Raw genomic sequence first — 20,741 nt, 5'->3', positions numbered from 1 at the left:
ACTACCACACAGCCTCTGTCCTCCCTGCCCCATTCACTGAATTGAGACGTAATCAGGGGGTGGTGATAGAAGCAGAGTGAGTGACAGCAACACCACTCCCTGATGACGATTCGCTTTAGAGCAGTGACAGAACATATAGGGCGGCGCTGCTGTCACTCACCCTGCTTCTATCCCTTCCACCATATAAAGAAGGGAGACATCATCAAGGGGCGGTGATAGAAACAGGGTCAGTGACACCAACATGGCCTCACATCTTCTATCATAGCCCTGGAATGAATAGTTATCATGGGAGGTGGCTACTATCATTCACCCTGCTTCTATCACAGATGCCTGATGATGTCTCATATCAGAGAACGAGGCGGTGGAGAGAGAAGCAGTGTGGACAGAACCTTTGGTCCCTTCTCCATCACCGCTACTGAAACAGGACATCATCAAGGGATGACAGTGAAAGAAGCTGTGGTAAGAGACTACAGTACCACCTCCTGATGATGCTGTGACTCAAAACATTCATCATTGAAGGTAAGCAAAAAAAACACAGACAGGAAGGTAAAGTAGAGAGAGAATGGTAGAGAATTTTATTGAAGTACATTATAAAAGTGAAGGCGTATCCAGCTCACCATTAGTGTATTCTTGTGGCTCCGAGCACGGAAAACATTCTGTCTAGGCGTGAATACAGTCAATAGAAGAAAATCCAGCTCACAGGCTCTTAACATTTCTTTATTCACATGAATACACTACGTGAAAAGAAACATTTCTGTAATATATCTTTAATCCATTTCTTTCTCTACCTGATCTGAACTAAATCTGTATTCAGTGAAGACAGACTTTCCTATTACTGAGAAAGGAGATGACAGCTGCTACTGATGAGATTCTATGTACAGTATAAGGGAGGGTGGAATACAAGTGAGAAGCTAGAAGAAGAGCTCCTTTTACTTTCTCCTCTGCCTTCCATCTACATAGAATCTTATCAACAGCTGCCATCTCCTATCTCAGTAATGGAAAAGTCTGTCTTCGCTGAATACGGATTTTACCCGTGAATTAAGAATTTTCAAAATGAAAGATCAGTCCTGGTAGAGACAAAAGCAAATTTCTCTGATAAGATATATCACAAAGTTTCTTATTTTCATGTGTATTATTGATTTATGATATACAAATTGAAACAACGTTTAGCACTTTCAATAAGAGATACTATTCAATAAAGTAAAAGACAATCAAGAAATGCCTTTATTACTATAAAGCCAGAGGGTTTATACCAAAAGGAATCCACTGGTAACATTCAAGAAGAGGTCATATGTGCTGTACACATCGATACAATTAAGAGCTGGGGCTCATCATACTGTACATAGGGGAGCTGTGGACCCATCATTTCGTGTATATGTGAACTGTGGACACATCAGGACCCATTATTCTGTTTGTAGGGGAGCAGTGAGACCATTACACTGTGTGTAGGTGAGCTATGGACCCTTCATGCTGTGTGTAGGGGAGATATGGGTCCAACATACTGTATAGAAGGAAGATGTTGGCCCATCATACTGTGTATAGGGGAGCGGTTAGGACATCTTACTGTGTATAAGGGAGATGTACATGGTGGAAATTTTTTACTGTACAGGGGTGGGATTTAGGGGACATTATTAGAGTACATGGGGGACACAGGAGGCATTATAACTGTACATGGGGGGACTCAGGGGATGTTAATAAATGTTAAGTGGGCACTTAAGAAACATTATTGTTCTAGGGGAATTCTGGGTATGGTGACTGTCAAAGGGGCACAAAGGGGGCATTATTACTTTCTTGTGAGTGGGGAAAAATACAGGCATTGCTTTCTAGGGCACGTTCAGAGGGCTTTAATATTTTCTATGGGGAAATTTTACCATCTAGACAGCAAAAAGGAGTCATTATACCTTGGAAGGGGCACGGTGGTGGGCATAATTATGTGGGGTTACAGTGGTGGGCATTATTTTTAGGAGCAATAAGAGGAGCACTCTTTTTGTGCCACACAGGAGGTGCAGTAATAGGAACACATACAGCAGCAGCAGCAGCTCAGCATTGAGGTATCAGTAGGATGAGGAGTTTTTGAAGCTGGGAAAAGTTGGGGACAGTGCAGGAAATGTGAGAAGTCAAATGTGTCTTTGTTGTAAACTCCGCAGACGATTCATGGCTGGAAGAAGTCGTTATGTCTGTCTGGTCAAATTGGAAATATGAACGATTGCACCATAAAGAACGTCACCTGTAAGTTATTATCTATAATATATATGCACTGTAATCTTTTAATACTGTATGTTATGGTATCTACTACTATACAGTCACTGTATGGTGGTAATATCGGTGTTGGTCTTTGTATAGAGATTTATTTTCAGTAACAGCTCTGTCATCTGCTTAGGTTCCTCTTATCTCCTCCATTATGGTGTGCCATTGTAGTTATAAACATGGTTACCTAGTTAGGGGCCCAATCAAATGTATTTCATCCCCCCCCCCTGTTCGGAACCCTGCTGATCCCTGTCTCCACACCTGCAAGATGTGCTTCTGCAGGCATTGACACCAAAAAGAAATGTTGCTCATTAGTGGACGCTTACTATAAATTATATCAATGATATTAATATATGCAAAGTTTTAAAATAAAGATAAAATATTTCATAAAATACTAGTACCATTACTGAGGGCTGAACAGATATTTTGAATGAATGAATGAATGAATAAATAAATAAATAAATATCACTATTTTACCTTGATGTGGTTATTTGGTCAAGTGATGCAGTCCTGAGAAGGCACTTTCATCATACTACAGTGTAATACATCTAAAATAGTGTTGTCAAAATATCTTAAAATATTTGCGTAAGGATGGAAGAATCTGACCACTATGCACCACAACTAATTCCCTGGAATATCACTGAAATGTATTTAGCACCTTCACATTAAGATGAAAGACTCTTCAAAAAATGTAAAAGTTTACTTTTTCTCTTGTCTCATCTTGCAGTGATAACTACTGAGCTTATTTGACCATAAAGAGTTCTCAGCTTTTAAGAAAATTAATCCATGCCTTGAAAGGTAAGACACATGGCTAACTGGTACAGACTGATGTTGGACAGGCTTCAAACTATTAAGCCTTTGTTCTTAGGACTTACAGAGTGGCTTTGATGTCTTGGATAAAACACCCCGGGCACACTAAAGACCAAATGCCTGATTATGTTCTAACGAAAGTATAATCAATAGCGGACGTAAGTTAAAAGGGAGCAGAATTAAAATGCTTTTGTAATTAAAACTTTATTGACTGTTTATGCCTCATTTAACCCAGTCTGCAAAATTGGTTTGTCTATGGCATAACGCTGTGATTGTAATTACCTATGTTACAGTTATTTAAAGAATCAAGTTCCAGATATTGACAACTATTTCAAAGTCATGGAGATGTTGTAAGATACATTGGTGGGGAAAGTACAGGCCTCTCGTTGGTACTGAAAATAATTACCTACACACTGTCAGATGGAGTTTCTGTTTGCTCCTGGAAGAAGTAGTAGCTCTATTTCCCTAGTGACGTCGGCTGTATCCTATGGAACATGCCAAGGGTACTAGTTTAGTGGTTTTTAACAGCGTTCTGCAGGCACTTCCTTATAAATGCATCTAAACAACAATAGGAATCTCTTTGGCGATACTGACTACCTTCTTTTCAGCAGAAAATGCCAATTCTTGATGTTGTTAATGCACCTTTATAATGATTTTTTGGTACACTAATAAAGTTTAGCGATTTTTAAAGGGAATCTGTCACCAGGTTTTTGTTACTAATCTGAAAGCAGCAATGTAGGAAAGAGACTCTGATTCCAGCGATGTGTCACTGGGTTGCAAACTATAATTTTTTTATAAAATCATTGTTTTATCTGTAGGAGTGTTATGATAGTGTAACAACTCACTCGACAAAATAGGAAACTAAAACTTCAAATGACCCTGCCAGTTCCTGTACAGACTAGAGATCCTGATCCCACAGTCCCTAGTGATTCCTGCATGAGTTAAGATAGCCCTATCCACAGACTAGACGATGGCAACTCGGACCTATGCTGCCTGAAAGGTCGTCGATGAACTTCACGTTCTTCCTAAAGAACCGGAGGTCAGAGCAGAGTACAAATTACCTACAGAAGGGAAGTGTGCTGAAATAGAAAGAGATCCCAGAGTGAGCAAAACAAACAACGAAATACAAAATAAAGGATTAAGTACGTACTGTTAGAGAATATGCTGCCTACTTCCTAAAAAGAAACAAAAGATAGGTGCAGGGTAAAGACCAAAAACAGCAGAGAGATAACCCCTAGCTGGCCTTTCACTAACTGGTTTAAACTACAGCAGTATGGATGGATATCAAATTGAGACTATCATCAGCACGAAATGCCAGCAGGTGGAAAGTATATATAGCTGCACCCGAAAGATGATCAAGTAGAAAAATGAGTAAATGAAAACACCTGTTACCCTAAAAAGGCTGAAGCAACAGAAACTAAACACCCAGAGAAAAGGTGTATCTGCTGTGGCTCGGTGGACAGAGAAGTCGACTACAAAGCACAAGCTCAAGGGTTTGAACCCAGATGCATGACAAGGAGATTATCATTAGTAAACCTGCTGCCATATAGTCCTCAATATGCCAGATAGTGCCAGACAATCGACTTTGGACCAGTGAGGGTGAGTATCTGCTCTTTTCAAGTTACCAGAGGCGTAACACTAATAGCAGTAGAACACGTGACCGCTAGTGATGAGCGAGCATGCTCGCCACTGCTCAGTACTCGCCCGAGCATCTCAGTACTCGAGATGCTCGGAGCTCACCGAGTACTTTCGAGATGCTCAGGCGGGAGCTCGGTCCCCGTCCTGCATGTTTGGCGCTCTTTAGAGCACCAATCATGCAGGGATTGTCTGCCACTCACTGTAATGTCGCAGCCATGGTGGTTGTGGCATTACAGTGGTTGCCCACTGTAATGCCACAACAGTGGGCAACAGTGCTCACAGTGAAACATGAAAAGCCGGCAATTCAGCAGCGGCATATACCGGTACCCGACAATTTAGAACAGAAAGAATAGAGCATCACACATAGATTAGATAGATAGAAACATGTCAGTCACATATATAATAAGTACAGTGACAGTGTTGGTTACTGTACCTGTTATTTAGTGTTAAAATAAAGGATTTATTAAAAAAATAATAATAGTGTTTTCATGCACCCGTCTCTTTAAAAAAGCCGGCCGGCAATTCATCAGCAGCATACATCGGTCCCTGGCAATTTAGAACAGAAAAAATAGAGCATCACACATGGATTAGATAGATAGAAACATGTCAGTCACATATATAATAAGTACAGTTATAGTGTTGATTACTGTACTTGTCATTTAGTGTTAAAATAAAGGATTTATTAAAAAAAAAAAAAATTGGCGTGGGGTTCCCCGTACTTTTAGTCTCTAGCGGAGGTTAAGCAGATGGCTGGAGCAGATGTTTGAAGCGTGGGAAGGGGGTAATACCCACGGAGCTTCCCAGGCTACTAATATCAGCCCCCAGCTGAATACCTAGCCTTTACTAGCTATTAAAATGGGGGACCCAAAAAAAAATGACATGGGGTCCCCCCCTATTATAATAGCTAGCAAAGGCTAGGCAGACAGCTGGGGGCTGATATTAATAGCCCAGGAAGGGTGCCATGAATATTGGCCCCCTCCCAGGCTAGAAACAACAGCCGTCAGCCGCCCCAGAAATGGCGCATCCATAGGATGCGCCAATTCTGGCACTTAGCCTCGCTCTTCCACGCTGCCCTGGTGCGGTGGCAGGGGGTAATAGTGGTGGGGTTCATGTCAGCTTATAATGCCAGCTGACATCAAGCCCAGGTTAGTAATGGAGAGGCGTCTATAAGACACCCCCATTACTAACCCCATAGTCAAAGTAAAAAAAAAACACAAACACCCAGAATAAAGTCCTTTAATTGAAATAAACACACAATTCTTTAATGTTCTAAATTACCCATACTTACCATCACGCCCAATTCCAGCTGAAGCCAACGATCTCCTGCAATAAAAATAAAATAATAAAGCAACCTCATCCTTACCTCTCCATGGTTCAAGGGATAGCTTCAGCTCTGCTACATTCACATGACAGGCTAGATCGCAGCCGAGAGCTCAGGATTTAAAAAAACCATACAATGTGATTTTCTGGATTTTTTTTAAGATTCTGTCTCTCACAGTTAAAGTGTACCTACGATAAAAATGACACACCTCTCCATTCTTTGTAGGTGGGAAAACTTACAAAATTAGCAGTGTATCAAATACTTATTTTCCCCACTGTAGGTTGCTTAGGAAAGTATGAAGCTTATGCCGGCTGTGTTACATAGCTGCCATCTGCCTGTAACTGCAGTGAGGAAACATTGCTCCAAACTGAGGTAGATTAACCATTTAAATGACGCTGTCAAATGTTAGTCCTCCTGTGAAGCTTAGCCATAGGTCATATTCAGTATCTGGTCAGTATTTTATATCAGTATTTGTATACCAGAACCAGGAGTGGGTGAAAAAGGCAGAAGTAGTGCACATGCTTCTATTATACTTGTACTCTGAATATTACATTCCTGATTTTGGCTTACAAATACTGATGTAAAATACTGACCAAATACTGAACGTGTGCACTGTGTTTCATAGCAGAACTGTGATTTTGTTATATACAGTCATGGCCGAAAGTATTGGCATCCTTGAAAGTGTTCCAGAAAATTAAAGGGGTAACGTTTCTCCTTGCGGAGAGTGACATACCAAGATGAGAAGACTTTTAAGCCTTAAACGGTCGATACTGACTTTTAGGATTGCTACTTCCAATAGGTGGCACTAGAGTTCTAGTCCTCTTCCTCTCTGAAAAGACAATTTACATATTTATCTTCCCAGAGGAGCATTGCAAGGTTTAAAAGTCTCCTCACCTTGGCATGCCAGGCTTCATATGTCACTATCCGCAAGGAGAAACATTACCCCTTGGATTCCGATCTGACGCCTCTCACCCAGCCAAACCAGATCTCACACTTTGCACTGACGAGAAGCAGTACCCCTAAACACGGTTTCTGCAAATTGAGATTCTGGTTTGGCTTTTATCCTAAGTAATGTGGCAAGGCTCGTTAAACTGTTGATATTGACTTTTAGGATTGCTACTTCCAATAGCTTTTTATGTCTCTGTGTCAGCAGTGGCATCCTCCTGGGTCTCCTGCCATAGCATTTAATTTCATTCAAATGTTGATGAAAAGTTTGCGCTGACATTGATGCAACCTGAGCCTGCAGGACAGGTTGAATTTCTTTGGAACTTGATTGTGGCTGCTTATTTACCATCCAGACTATCCTGCATTGCAATCTTTCATCAATTTTGCTCTGCCATCCAAGTCCAGGAAGATTAGCAACAGTGCCATGGGTTGTAAGCTTCTTGATTATGTTGCACACTGTGAACATCAAGATCTCTGGAGTTGGACTTTTACCTTGAGATTGTTGATATTTGTTCAACAATTTTGGTCAAGTCCTCAGACAGTTCTCTTCTCCTCTTTCTGTTCTCCATGCTTAGTGTGACACACACAGACACACAATGCAAAGATTGAGTCAACTTCTCCCCCTTTTATCTGGATAGATGTGGGATTTTCATATTGCCCACACCTGTTACTTGCCACAAGTGAGTGTGAACGAGTATCACATGCTTGAAACAAAGTTGCTTACCCACAATTTTGGAAAGGTGCCAACAATTTTTTCTGACTCATTTTCGGGTTTTGTGTGAAAATATGTCATATTTGCCCTTTTTTTTCACTGTTCTTTTATGTTTTTTCAATACACACAAAGTAAATAAACATGTGTATAACAAAACAGGTGTAATTGCAATAATTTTCTGGGAGAAATACTTAATTTTCTGGAACAATTTCAAGGGTGCCAACAAAAAAATCAAAAAGCCAAAATTACAGGGCTTTTTTGCAGCCTCAACACTGCAATAAACTGCAATAATAGGGAATTAGAAAATTGTATCTACTACAAGATTATATCAGTAAAAACGTCAGCTCAGGGTACAAAAAATAAGCCCTCACACAGCCCCATATCACAAAAAATGAAAACGTTACGAGTCTCGGAAAATGGCAACAAAAGCAAAATTTTGTTTTACAAATTTCTGAATTTTTTTCACCACCTAAATAAAAAAAAACATACATGTTTGGTATCTGAGTAATTGTACTGACCTGGAGAATCATTTTGCCGGGTCAATTTTACCATTATAGTGAACATAGTAAATAAAAAAATAAAAACTATTGTAGAATTTCTTTTTTTTTGCAATTTCAACTCACTTGGAATTTTTTTCCTGTTTTCCAGTACACTATGTGGTAGAATGAATGGAGTCATTCAAAAGTACAACTCGTCTAGCAAAAAAGCTATACAGGCTATATTGACAGAAAATAAAAAAGTTATGGCTCTTAGAAGAAGGGGAAGAAAAAACAAAAAGGAAAATTGCCATGTCATGAAGGGGTTAAAATATATAAAAAGAAAACATATAAAAGTTTAAATCACCTCCATTTTACCTCTTCAAAATGTAAGACATAAAAATGAATAAAGAAACATATTTTGAATCGTGGTGTCCAAAAAAGTTCAATCTATCAACATATTAAATTATTTAAACCATATGTTAAATGTTGAAAAGAAAAAAAAAATTGGAAAGAAAAACCTGAAAATTTTTGGTTGCTGCACTTACCAAAAAAAATGCAAAAAAAAGTCATCCAAATGTCAAAATGGTATCAATAAACATCAGTTAAAAAAACAAACCCTCACACATCTTTATCAGAAAAAAAAAAAAAAGTTCTGGATCTCAGAAAGTGGCGACATTTTTATTTTCTACAAATTCATTTTTCACAAATTTCATAATTTTTTTTCACCACTGAAATAATAATAAAAAAACTAGACACGTTTGGCATCATCGTAATCATAATGACCTGGAGAATAATTTTGACAAGTCATTTTTACCACACAATGAATGCCCTAAAATAAAACTCAAAACAAAGTACAGGAATTGTGGTTTTTTTTGCAATTTCATCACACTTGGAGTTTTTTTCCCCATTCCGGTACATTGTATAGTAAAATGAATGGCATCATTCAATTCATCCTGCAAAACAACAAACTCTCATATGAATATGTATGTAATGACTCTTGAAAAATAGGGGGAAATAACAAAATTGCTAAAAAGAAAATTTCCTGGGTCCACAAAAAGGTGGTCCAATACTTATAAAGCCCTATATAAATATCTATTTTAAAGTCTTAAGCATTTTTTTAGCTTGATTATTAAATTCCCTACAGTTCTCCCTATCTTGCTATTTCCTATATATGTTTTGTTACTTTACTTCCTGCGATGTTTCGTTTGAGAGGAGTCTCAAACGGGAAGACACAGGAAGATGGGGCTGCACTCACTTCTCTGCAGCATCTACTACCCCTCGTGAAACAAGACTTCATTACAGGGCGGTGCTGCAGTCACTTATCACAGTTTCTGTCACCACCATGGGTTGTAAATGAGATAACAAATGAGGTAACAAATTATGACAGCCTGAAAAAAAAGAGGTATGATGTTTAATAGAAACAGTCTGTGCCTATGGACGTAAGCTAATTAAACAATTAATGACCATAATAGGTAAAGGTAGTAAATTGTACAATGACAGTCTGATGGAGAGTAACTAGTTAGAGCAATAGCCATGTTGCATAATGCAAAAGGTAACAAAAGACATGATTGCTATAAAACCTATACTAGATGCATAGTGCAAAAAGAATGTATTATCTTAAGTGTGCAACGTATGTTTCGCCATGGCTTCTTCCAAGGGGCATTGATATTTTTTCTATAACAAAGTCATTATTTTAATACAGCTGCTGTCATACATGTAGGTTTTGTATTTTGAATTCACTGGCAAATCCCTTTGAAATGGTTTTCCTGTTTACAGAAAACAATGTCATGGCTTTAGAAATTTCTGATAGGCTAATAGATATCATTTCAGCTAATTGGAGGTGTAGGCAGTATTTTAAGGTCTACATTCAAGGTCTACTTGTTCCTTCATTAGACATTATGGAAAAATCAGAACAAATCAGCCAAGACTTCATATAGAAGAATATAATTATGAACCCCCACAAGTCTGGTACACCTTTGAGAGCATTTACCAAGCAGCTGAAGGTATCACATTCATCTGTACAAAAGATAATCTGAAAAATTTAGTCACCGTCGAACCACACAGCCATCAAACCTTTCAGATAGGTGTAGTGTTCTGTCTCCAAGAGATGAATGTAGTTTGGTATGAAAAATAGAAATCAATCCAAGAACAACAAAAGTCCTTGTGAAGGTGATGAGGGAAACAATATCAATATCACAAGTGTCCTATATTGACAGAACTTTAAAGGCCACTCAGCATAGAAAAGCCACTGCCAGTTTTCAACTTCATATGGGGACAAGCCCTAATCTCAATACATAGAGAATTTATGGGCAGAACTGAAAAATGTGTATGAGCAAGGAGGCCGTCAAATCTGACTCAGTTACATCAGTTTTGGCAGGAAGAGTGAGCAAAAATTCCTGCAATTTGAAGCTTGTGGAAGGCTAATCAAATTGTGAGACCCAAGTCAGACAGTTTAAAAGCAATACTAGCAAATATTAACCACGCGTATGTAAACTTCTGAGCCACTGGAAATGTGATGAAAGATATAAAAGCTGAAATAAGTCATTATCTCTAGTATTATTCTGACATTTCACATTCTTGTAGTATAAGTAGTGATGTCAAATAGTCTAAGAAAGGGAATGTGCATTAGGATTAAATGTCAGAAATTGTGAAAATCTGAGTTTTAATGAATGTGACTAAGATTTATATAAACGTATGACTTTGATTGTATGAGCTGTCTTGACAGATAATGTTTATGTACGTGTTAAACCTGCCGCTTGTGTGCAGTCATCTACAGTTATATGAAAAAGTTTGGGCACCCCTATTAATCTTAAGCTTAATGTTTTATAAAAATTGGTGTTTTTGCAACAGCTATTTTAGTTTGATATATGTAATAACTGTTGGACACAGTAATGTTTCTGCCTTGAAATGAGGTTTATTGTACTAACAGAAAATGTGCAATCTGCATTCAAACAAAATTTGACAGGTGCATAAGTATGGGCACCTCACCAGAAAAGTGACATTAATATTTAGTAGATCCTCCTTTTGCAAAAATAACAGCCTCTAGTTGCTTCCTGTAGCTTTTCATGAGTTCCTGGATCCTGGATGAAGGTATTTTTGACCATTCCTCTTTACAAAACAATTCCAGTTCAGTTAAGTTTGATGGTCGCCGAGCATGGACAGCCCTCTTCAAATGATCCCACAGATGTTCAATGATATTCAGGTCTGGGGACTGGGATGGCCATTCCAGAACATTGTAATTGTTCCTCTGCATGAATGCCTGAGTAGATTTGGAGCGGTGTTTTGGATCATTGTCTTGCTGAAAGATCCATCCCCTGTGTAACTTCAACTTTGTCACTGATTCTTGAACATTATTGTCAAGAATCTGCCGATACTGAGTGGAATCCATGCGTCCCTCAACTTTAACAAGATTCCCGGTGCCGGCATTGGCCACACAGCCCCAAAGCATGATGGAACCTCCACCAAATTTTACTGTGGGTAGCAAGTGTTTTTCTTGGAATGCTGTGTTTTTTTGCCGCCATGCATAACGCCTTTTTGTATGACCAAACAACTCAATCTTGGTTTCATCAGTCCACAGGACCTTCTTCCAAAAAGAAATTGGCTTCGCCAAATGTGCTTTTGCATACCTCAGCCGACTCTGTTTGTGGCGTGCTTGCAGAAACGGCTTCTTTCGCATCACTCTCCCATACAGCTTCTCCTTGTGCAAAGTGCGTTGTATAGTTGACCGATGCACAGTGACACCATCTGCAGCAAGTTGATGCTGCAGCTCTCTGGAGGTGGTCTGAGGATTGTCCTTGACTGATCTCACCATTCTTCTTCTCTGCCTTTCTGATGTTTTTCTTGGCCTGCCACTTCTGGCCTTAACAAGAACTGTCCATGTGTTCTTCCATTTCCTTACTATGTTCCTCACAGTGGAAACTGACAGGTTAAATCGCTGAGACAGCTTTTTGTATCCTTCCCCTGAACAACTATGTTGAATAATCTTTGTTTTCAGATCATTTGACAGTTGTTTTGAGGAGCCCATGATGCCACTCTTCAGAGGAGATTCAAACAGGAGAACAACTTGCAAGTGGCCACTTTAAGTAGCTTTTCTCATGATTGCATACACCTGGCTATGAAGTTCAAAGCTCAATGAGGTTACAAAACCAAAAAAAGTGCTTTAGTAAGTCAGTAAAAAGTAGGTAGGCGTATTTAAAACAAGAAAATGATAAGGGTACCCATACTTATGCACCTGTTAAATTTAGTTTGAATGCAGATTGCACATTTTCTGTTAGTACAATAAACCTCATTTCAAGGCAGAAACATTACTGTGTCCAACAGTTATTACACATATCAAACTGAAATAGCTGTTGCAAAAACACCAATTTTTATAAAACATTAAGCTTAAGATTAATAGGGGTGCCCAAACTTTTTCATATAACTGTATATTCATAATTATGTATGATACATTTGGGTACAAGTCCTATGGCATGTGTCATCATATGGAGCTTGGAGCCCAAATGAAAAGGTGAGTTAAGATTTTATTTATGTGTTTATCTCTTTGCATTGAAAGTTGCATTGAGATTGTGATTAATAGTTTTCCCACATTAACATTGACAATAGCATATGGATTAGGAATGAAGCCAATGTCCGATCACCATGAAGAAATGAAGGGGCTCTGGCCCTTTTGGTTATTTGAAAACTGCTCAGCCCTCTGCCAGTTAATAAAAATCAGTCATTGTATTCTCCCATTGTCTAGTGATGTCACAGCCATCTTCATGTCCATAATACTCTTTAGTCACTGGCTGTTTAGTTCCTTACTATAAAGGGAATGTGTCACCAGGATATTCCAACCTAATCTGAGAGCAGTATAATGTAGAGACAGATGCCCTGATTTCAGTAATGTGTCCCTTACTGGGCTGTGTGCTGTAGTTTTGATAAAATCACTGTTTTATGAGCAGGTGATCATTATTAGAGGACTAGTACACCTATAGACAGGTAGACAAGCATATTAAAGATCTCTGTTTAATTCCTTCCCTATCACTGATTGACAGTTTTCTGTGTACACTGTGCATATGCAGAAAGCTGCCAATCAGTGGTGTGTGCGGAGTTATGCAGAGCTCAGCATTCAGAGAACTGCTAGATCTGCAGTAGATAAAAGTGATTTTAGCAAAATGACAGTAAGCAGCTCAGTAAATGATACCTGGCTGGAATCAGGGTCTTTCTGCACCTACATTATGCTGCTCTAAGCTAACAAAAACCTGGTGACAGATCCACATTAAATGCAATCATTAGCAGATTGTTAGACATTGTAATTTCTTTCCTTCTGTAGTAATCCAAATGTCAAAAGTAGTCCAACACTCCAAAGGTTAAAATTCATAATAAATTATATTTCATGCCATTAAATGTTCCATGTGATCCAAAGAACTGCTGATTCGCTTGAAGCCCTAGTGGGCTTTTAATCATAGATTGAAAAAATGGTCAAGAAGACGTAGATTGTTTTCACAGTACAGCCATTTAGCCGAACACAACACCTTGTAGGGACCACTACTTAATACTTTGGCACCGTAATAACAGGAGAAATAAGAGCCCAAGTAAGGCTCCGGTCAGATGGCCGTAGACTCTCTCATGCGAGAGAATCGCTCCGGTTATGCTAACTCTGTCAGAGTATGAGCCGAGTGTCACCATAGTGTGACCATATTCTGTCACATTTAAAGAATCGCAGCACAGGTGAGGAGAAGATGGAAAACTTAACTTCACCATCTTCTCTATTGTCTGAGTCCACAGATGTCGGACTGCACTCCGCTGACATCTGAGTGCAGTCCGATGTTTCATACGCACCCATAGACTTGTATGGGTGCGCGTGATCCAAATTCCAGAGCCACTCGCAGCATGAGAAAAAAAATAGCAGATAAGAGCTGCCCCATAGAATAACATTGGTCTGTATGCTATCCGATAAATCATCAGATAGCACTCATCTGAGATATATGCTCATGTGAACGAGCCCTAATAGTTACAACCACATACAAAGTCTATAGAATAGTTTGCGTAAGGCCACGTTCACATGTTCAGAATTTGGTCAGTATTTTACCTCAGTATTTGTAAGACAAAACCAGGAGTGGGACAATCAGAGGAAAAGTATAACAGAAACACATCACCACTTCTGTATTTATCCCCCACCCTGTTTTTGGCTTACAAATACTGATATGAAATACTGACCAAATACTAATTGGGTGAACGTGGCATTGATGTAGGAGTATATAATAAGGGCAGCAAAGGGAACGTTTTAAAAAGTACAGGTCCCAGTAGTGCTCATGTCATTGAGAAAGCCACTCAATTAATGATAACAGCCACTGCACTGCACCAGTTAACAGCATTTAGAATAGCTTGACCGAATATTAGTATCAGCTACAGAAGTCCTTATCAATAATTATATCCTTATCATGATAATTTGTAACAGTGCAATCTTCAATGTTATGACTATAGGCCGGTGAGTCTGACTTCTATACCAGGAAAGATCTTTGAACAAATTATTAAACAACATGTATGTAAGTACCTGGATAAGAATGAAGTGATTAACCAGAGTCAGCATGGGTTTGTAACTAACAAGTCATGTCAGACTAACTTAATTTCCTTCTATGACAGAATCACTGACTGGGTGGATCAGGGAAATGCTGTAGATATAGTATATCTTGACTTTAGCAAAGCATTTGACAAAGTATCTCACACCATCCTTATTGAAAAAATGACCAAGTATGGAATGGACAAGGCAACTGTTAGGTGGATTCATAACTGGCTTAGTGATCGGACTCAAAGAGTGGTCGTAAATGGCTTCACATCCAGTTGGATGAATGTCTCAAGTGGGGTACCACAGGGCTCTGTCCTGGGACCTGTATTGTTCAACATCTTTATCAATGATTTAGATGAAGGAATTGAGGGTAAACTGATTAAATTTGCTGATGACACAAAGCAAGGAGGGATAGCTAATACTAGAGAAGAGAGAGAGAGGATTCAAAAAGACCTAAATAAACTGGAGCAGTGGGCAGCAACTAACAGAATGGTTTTTAACAGGGAAAAATGCAAAGTACTACATCTGGGCAATAAAAATGAAAAACGCATATACAAAATGGGAGGAATAGAGCTAAGCAACAGTACATGTGAAAAAGACTTAGGTATATTAATAGATCATAGACTGAACATGAGTCAACAGTGTGATGCAGCAGCAAAAAAGGCAAATACAATTCTGGGATGTATTAACAGAAGCATACAGTCTAGATCACGTGAAGTCATTATCGCACTTTACTCCTCTTTGGTCAGACCTCATCTGGAATACTGCGTCCAGTTTTGGGCACCACATTTTAAAAAAGACATTGACATACTGGAGCAAGCTCAGAGAAGAGTGACCAGAATGGTGACCGGTCTGCAAACCATGTCCTATGAGGAACGGTTACAGGATTTTGGAATGTTTAGCTTGCAAAAAAGAAGACTGAGAGGAGACTTAAGAGCCATCTACAAATATCTCAAGGGCTGTCACATTGAAGAAGGATCATCTTTATTCTCATTTGTACAAGGAAAGACTAGAAGCAATGGGATGAAACTGAATGGGAGGAGATACAGATTAGATATTAGAAAAAACTTTTTGACAGTTAGGGTGATCAATGAGTGGAACAGGCTGCCACGAGAGGTGGTGAGTTCCCCTTCAATGGAAGTCTTCAAACAGAGGCTGGACAGATATCTGTCTGAGATGATTTAGTGAATCCTGCTTTGAGCAGGGGGTTGGACCAAATGACCCAGGAGGTCCCTTCCAACTCTACCATTCTATGATTCTAATTAATAGACAGAGACTCTAGTGACCATAATTCATTTTTACCATTGTGGTGTCCATTATAAGTGAAAGTCTCCTAGAAGTATCCATTACTAGTGTCAGAATGAATAGGGTTAGCTCTATGAAGTATGCTCGAGTTTAGAACTTCAAAGAGTTCCTGTTATGCACATACCGTACACATACAAAATGACCTTTGAATAGACCAGTTTAGGGTAACAATCATTTCTTAGACTTGTTGCATAAGTATTTTCAGAATGTATGTCATTTTTAGTGTTCTGGTAAAAACAATACTTTCCACATTGGCAGAACAACAAGCTAATCAACAAAGCCAGCTGCTTGACTTTAAACTGATTGCAATACATGTCTTGGCATGAATGCATTAAGATACTTTTCTCCTGATTCAAGTAAACTTGTGAGGAACAGAAGATTACTGTGCATTCTAGCGAATGTGTGGCTCTAGGGCAGACCTGGGCACACTGCAACCCATGGGCCCGATCCAGCCCTTTGCTTGTTCTTGTCCGGCAGACAGTCCAAGGTAGCCAGAGGGCTGAAAACATTGACGTACTACATATGAGTTGGTGGAGCCAAGTGCCAAATGGCAACGAGATCCTCCGGCTTAGCATCTCTAGCTCAACGGTAATTGAATTCTTTGCAATTTTACACATTTAAGAAAATAAGACATTAAAACTTCTGCACAAGGAAAAAATCTTTCAGAAATGAACATTGAAGGAGTACTACAGTAGTTTTTTTATTGCCCCTTCCATTACCCATCATTAGTGTGTACAGTTTGTGCATAAATATACCTATCAGTCGCAGTCTATTGTCGTTTCCAGTGCTGCTCCATTGGTCTCCCGCATCATGTTAACACAATGGTGAGCAGTCGACTCACACAGCATCTTCTGTGTGGACTGTAAGTCACTTTCTCAATATACGTCTTTAAGACTCAGAGCGAGGCTTTTATAAACTTACATTAAGAAAGGAGTTAATAGTTGGGTATGTGAGCCAGCTAGAAAGAGCTGTGGTTCCATAATTCAGTAGTGGACCGGCGCAGTGCTGGAAACGGCAGAAGACAGTGATGGGTAAGTATTATAATGCACACAATGTAACACATTATTAATGACTAATGGAGGAAGCAAAAAAAAATTGCTGGAGTGCTCCTTTAACTGTTATATTTTTGGTTTTGGCTATTTTGTTTGGTACAATCCTTAACATTGAAATTGCAAAACCAAGAAGGAAAAATCGTAGAATTATGGAAATTAAAGGATCGATATACATATTAATCCAAATCAATCTACTGCTATAAATGTGTCAAAGACAAAAACTGGATTCATCACTGAAGAGGAGATACCTCCATTACAGCCTCCATTGCTCCATTTCAGCCTTTAAATGGGCAATGCCATGAAAACGCTTTCACTCACAGAGTAATGTTAGACTGGTCCTACTTCCAGGATTATGGTTTGGAGTGGCATAATGTACAGTAGCCGAATCCCTCTAGTCTTCATTCTAGGTACACTCAGCGTTACATTGATTTGGTTGTGAAACCAAATGGTGTTGCCATTACTCCGAAGTGTCCCAGGATCCATTTTTTAACACGACAATGCCAGGCCACATGTTGCTCGTTCTACTGTGAGTAGTCTGAATGGCTTAAACATGCTACCATGGTCTGCAGCATATAGAGACTTGTCTCCCATTGAGCACATCTGGGACGTCATTGGTCGGAAATTGGAAAGGGAGCTGCCAGCAGTGGATCTTGATGATTTGTGTGCCCAAGTGCATTCAGTGTGGCAGAACATTTCTCAAACAACCATTAATAACATCACTGATAGCATGCCAAGCCATTATTGTGCGTAGCTGAACAGTTAGAGATGTTTTAAAAAAGTTGTTTCCATTTTTTTCATCATTTGCATATCATTAACATGTTAATCTCCTGTGATTTCACTAATTCCACAATTTATCCTTTTTGGTGTTGCAATTTCAATGTTGGGGAGTATATATAGGGTTAGCCTCTTTTGACAAACATTTTTCTTGCTGAGTCCCCCAGTGACTAGCTAAAAAAGCACTCCTCCCATCAAAATTTTTATCTTCTTAACATATTGCAGTCATCATATTATATAGCACTGTGTACTTACAATTGCTCATTTTGCCTTTCTACCCAGTTAATTCTTCTCTTTTCCATTAGGTCTATGACATCACATGATTAAAACCAGACTAGATGAATCCTTCTAAGCTCTATGTAGAAACAGGAAGTCTCTTTTGCTGCATGAGTCATCCACCTCTTCAACTCCTGACCCAGCTGTTCCACTCCTCTCCCCTGACAAGGAGTGATGTAGAATTGTAGTTCTAATGCAGACTCATGCAGGAAAAGAGACTTCCTGTTTCTACATAGAGCTTAGAGGGATTCAACTAATCTTGTTTTAATCACGTGATGTCATAGACCTAATGGAAAAGAGAAGAATTAGCTGGGTAGAAGGGCAAAATGAGCAATTGTAAGTACGCAGTGCTATATAATATAACTGCAATATATTAAGAGGATAAAAATTTTGATGGGAGTGCTTCTTTAATTTTGCTGGTTTGTCTCCCCATTGGGATTCTCTGCAACAAGCTGTTGTACTCAGAAAAAATAGAAATGCATGACCACAGCAATAGCAATAAGCTATTGACTTGGCTGAATGGATGCAACAGGTAGATATTCTCTACTCTTCTTTAGAGAGGGGCTGGTGGATACCAACTAGACAGACAACCCATCCCGGAGTATCAATAAAAGTTATATAAGACATTTTTTAATTGATACACTTTTCAATTTTAATACGGCATATAAGAAATTATATGTGCTGTTGTGTCAAATACATGATTGTTATAATTATACAGTTGTGAACCAACAGTTTAACACAAGAATAAGAATTTTACATAAAAGCACTTCCTTAAAAGATATAATATGCAGTAAAAGAAGTATCTTAAAACATTTGCAAAAACATCATGTAATAATTTATATAATCACAGCAAATATAAAGCTTTGCTACTGGTACTTGAAAGATAGGACTACCTAGTGCAATCTAGAATGTTACTAGGCAAGGGTAAATATAGTTATTACATCAGTATATTAATGAGATAATATTGACTGCATATGGCAGACATGTAACATCACATTATTTCTGTTTCTGCATGTCTCAGATATTTCACTGACTGATCTGCATGACATTAATGATATCTTGTGCACTGTGAAGAACCGAGGTTGTGTACTGATCATTTATACTATGTAAACTACTATGGAAAGCAGATGTAGCTTACAAGGTGCCTCGCATCTCATCTCTAAGCACTAAAGCCTTTTTTGGCCAAAGTTTGAGTGGTTTACCGCTGTTTTCTATCAGATACAACAGATGGCATGCACATGCTTGCTGGGCTAAATGAAGTGGGATTTCAGCAGCATTGTGCTTTGATCCCTGGTGGCATGTCTACAACACCAAGATGCAAAATACCACAGAAGAACAGGATCTCAATATTAAAGGCTGGGAGACACATTCTTGATATGTGAACCCCTTTAAGTAAAAACAAGTCATGCCCACAAAATGTAAACATATTGACATTCCATTTTGGAAATTCTGCCCCAGAGGTCAGGAAATAAGGTATTTCCTCTGTTCGGTGACATGCAGCACTGTAAAGGTATATGTCTCTTGAGTGCAGTATATTTTCCCTGGTCGGAATCACTGGTAATTCTTACTAGGAAAGAATTTGAACTACTGATATTAGGAAATAAAGTAAATATTAATAAAAAAAATATTAATTATGCTTGGTGAATGAACTACTGATCTACATTCACAGAGATTCCTCAAGTATTTACACAGACATGGATCATATTTTCCTTTAGACTATGACATGGGGGCTTATTTCTGGGGCAGATTTATAGAAGCAGTTAATGAAGGACTTGGAATGGGCAGCCTGCAGTTCTTCTCACATCACAATGCCACATGACCACTCTTACTGCAATGCTCTGGGGATAGTTTACCCACTATGTCGCCTTGTCGCTTTGATGAAGCCCTTGTTTTGGATGAACTTGAAAGAAAGGTTAAACACACATTTTTGTTTCTCTTTCAAGTTACTATGTGTGACATATTTACAGTCAGTTTTGTGTTTGAGCAGCTGGGAGTCTGGGGCAGCTGCATGGGGACTCGCATTGCCTCCTGAAATATTAAATGGCACAACGAGATCAGAAGATTGCCAGAACTCTGCCAACCACATGACCTATCTGAACACATGAACACATCCTGCCAAACGTTGTTCACTTGCTAAGAAATACTGTTATATAAACTTCCCATTAAGATAAACTCTTTTTAGATGTTACTGCATGTTGACAATAATAATATTAAAAATAATAATTCATAATATGAATAAACAGACCTTGGGCATGAAATAGCGAGTAGTTATGTTAGTATTCTTGGTATGGTTTGTTAATATTATTACATACTTGATCAAGAATAACACATGTATATTGTATGATATGTTTTATAACCTATATTTATTTATTTTACTCCCTTTATATAGCGCCATTAATTCCACAGCGCTTTACAGACATTACATACACTGTCCATTGGGGCTAACAGTCGAGATTCTCTATCAGCATGTCTTTTTCCCTATATGTTTTAATATTAACATCGATATATATTTAGATATTAGTGTTAATCTTAAAACATATAGGTTATAACGCATATTATCATACATTATACATATATTATAATCTTTTTATTTATATAGCGCCAACATATTCCACAGCGCTTCACAATTCAGACA

General features: G+C 38.6%; 1 protein-coding gene across 1 annotated transcript in view; it reads right to left on the bottom strand.

Annotated features, from left to right (window-relative positions):
* WIF1 (WNT inhibitory factor 1) overlaps nt 1–20,741 on the bottom strand; it is a 167,881-nt gene that overhangs the window by 146,273 nt on the left and 867 nt on the right. The gene's annotated exons all lie outside the window — the stretch shown is intronic.

Source organism: Phyllobates terribilis, unplaced genomic scaffold (assembly GCF_046119375.1).
Source record: "Phyllobates terribilis strain yellow unplaced genomic scaffold, ASM4611937v1 Scaffold_11__3_contigs__length_659146591, whole genome shotgun sequence".
Taxonomy (NCBI): Eukaryota; Metazoa; Chordata; class Amphibia; order Anura; family Dendrobatidae; genus Phyllobates; species Phyllobates terribilis.
This window is presented reverse-complemented; position numbering and strand designations above follow the sequence as displayed.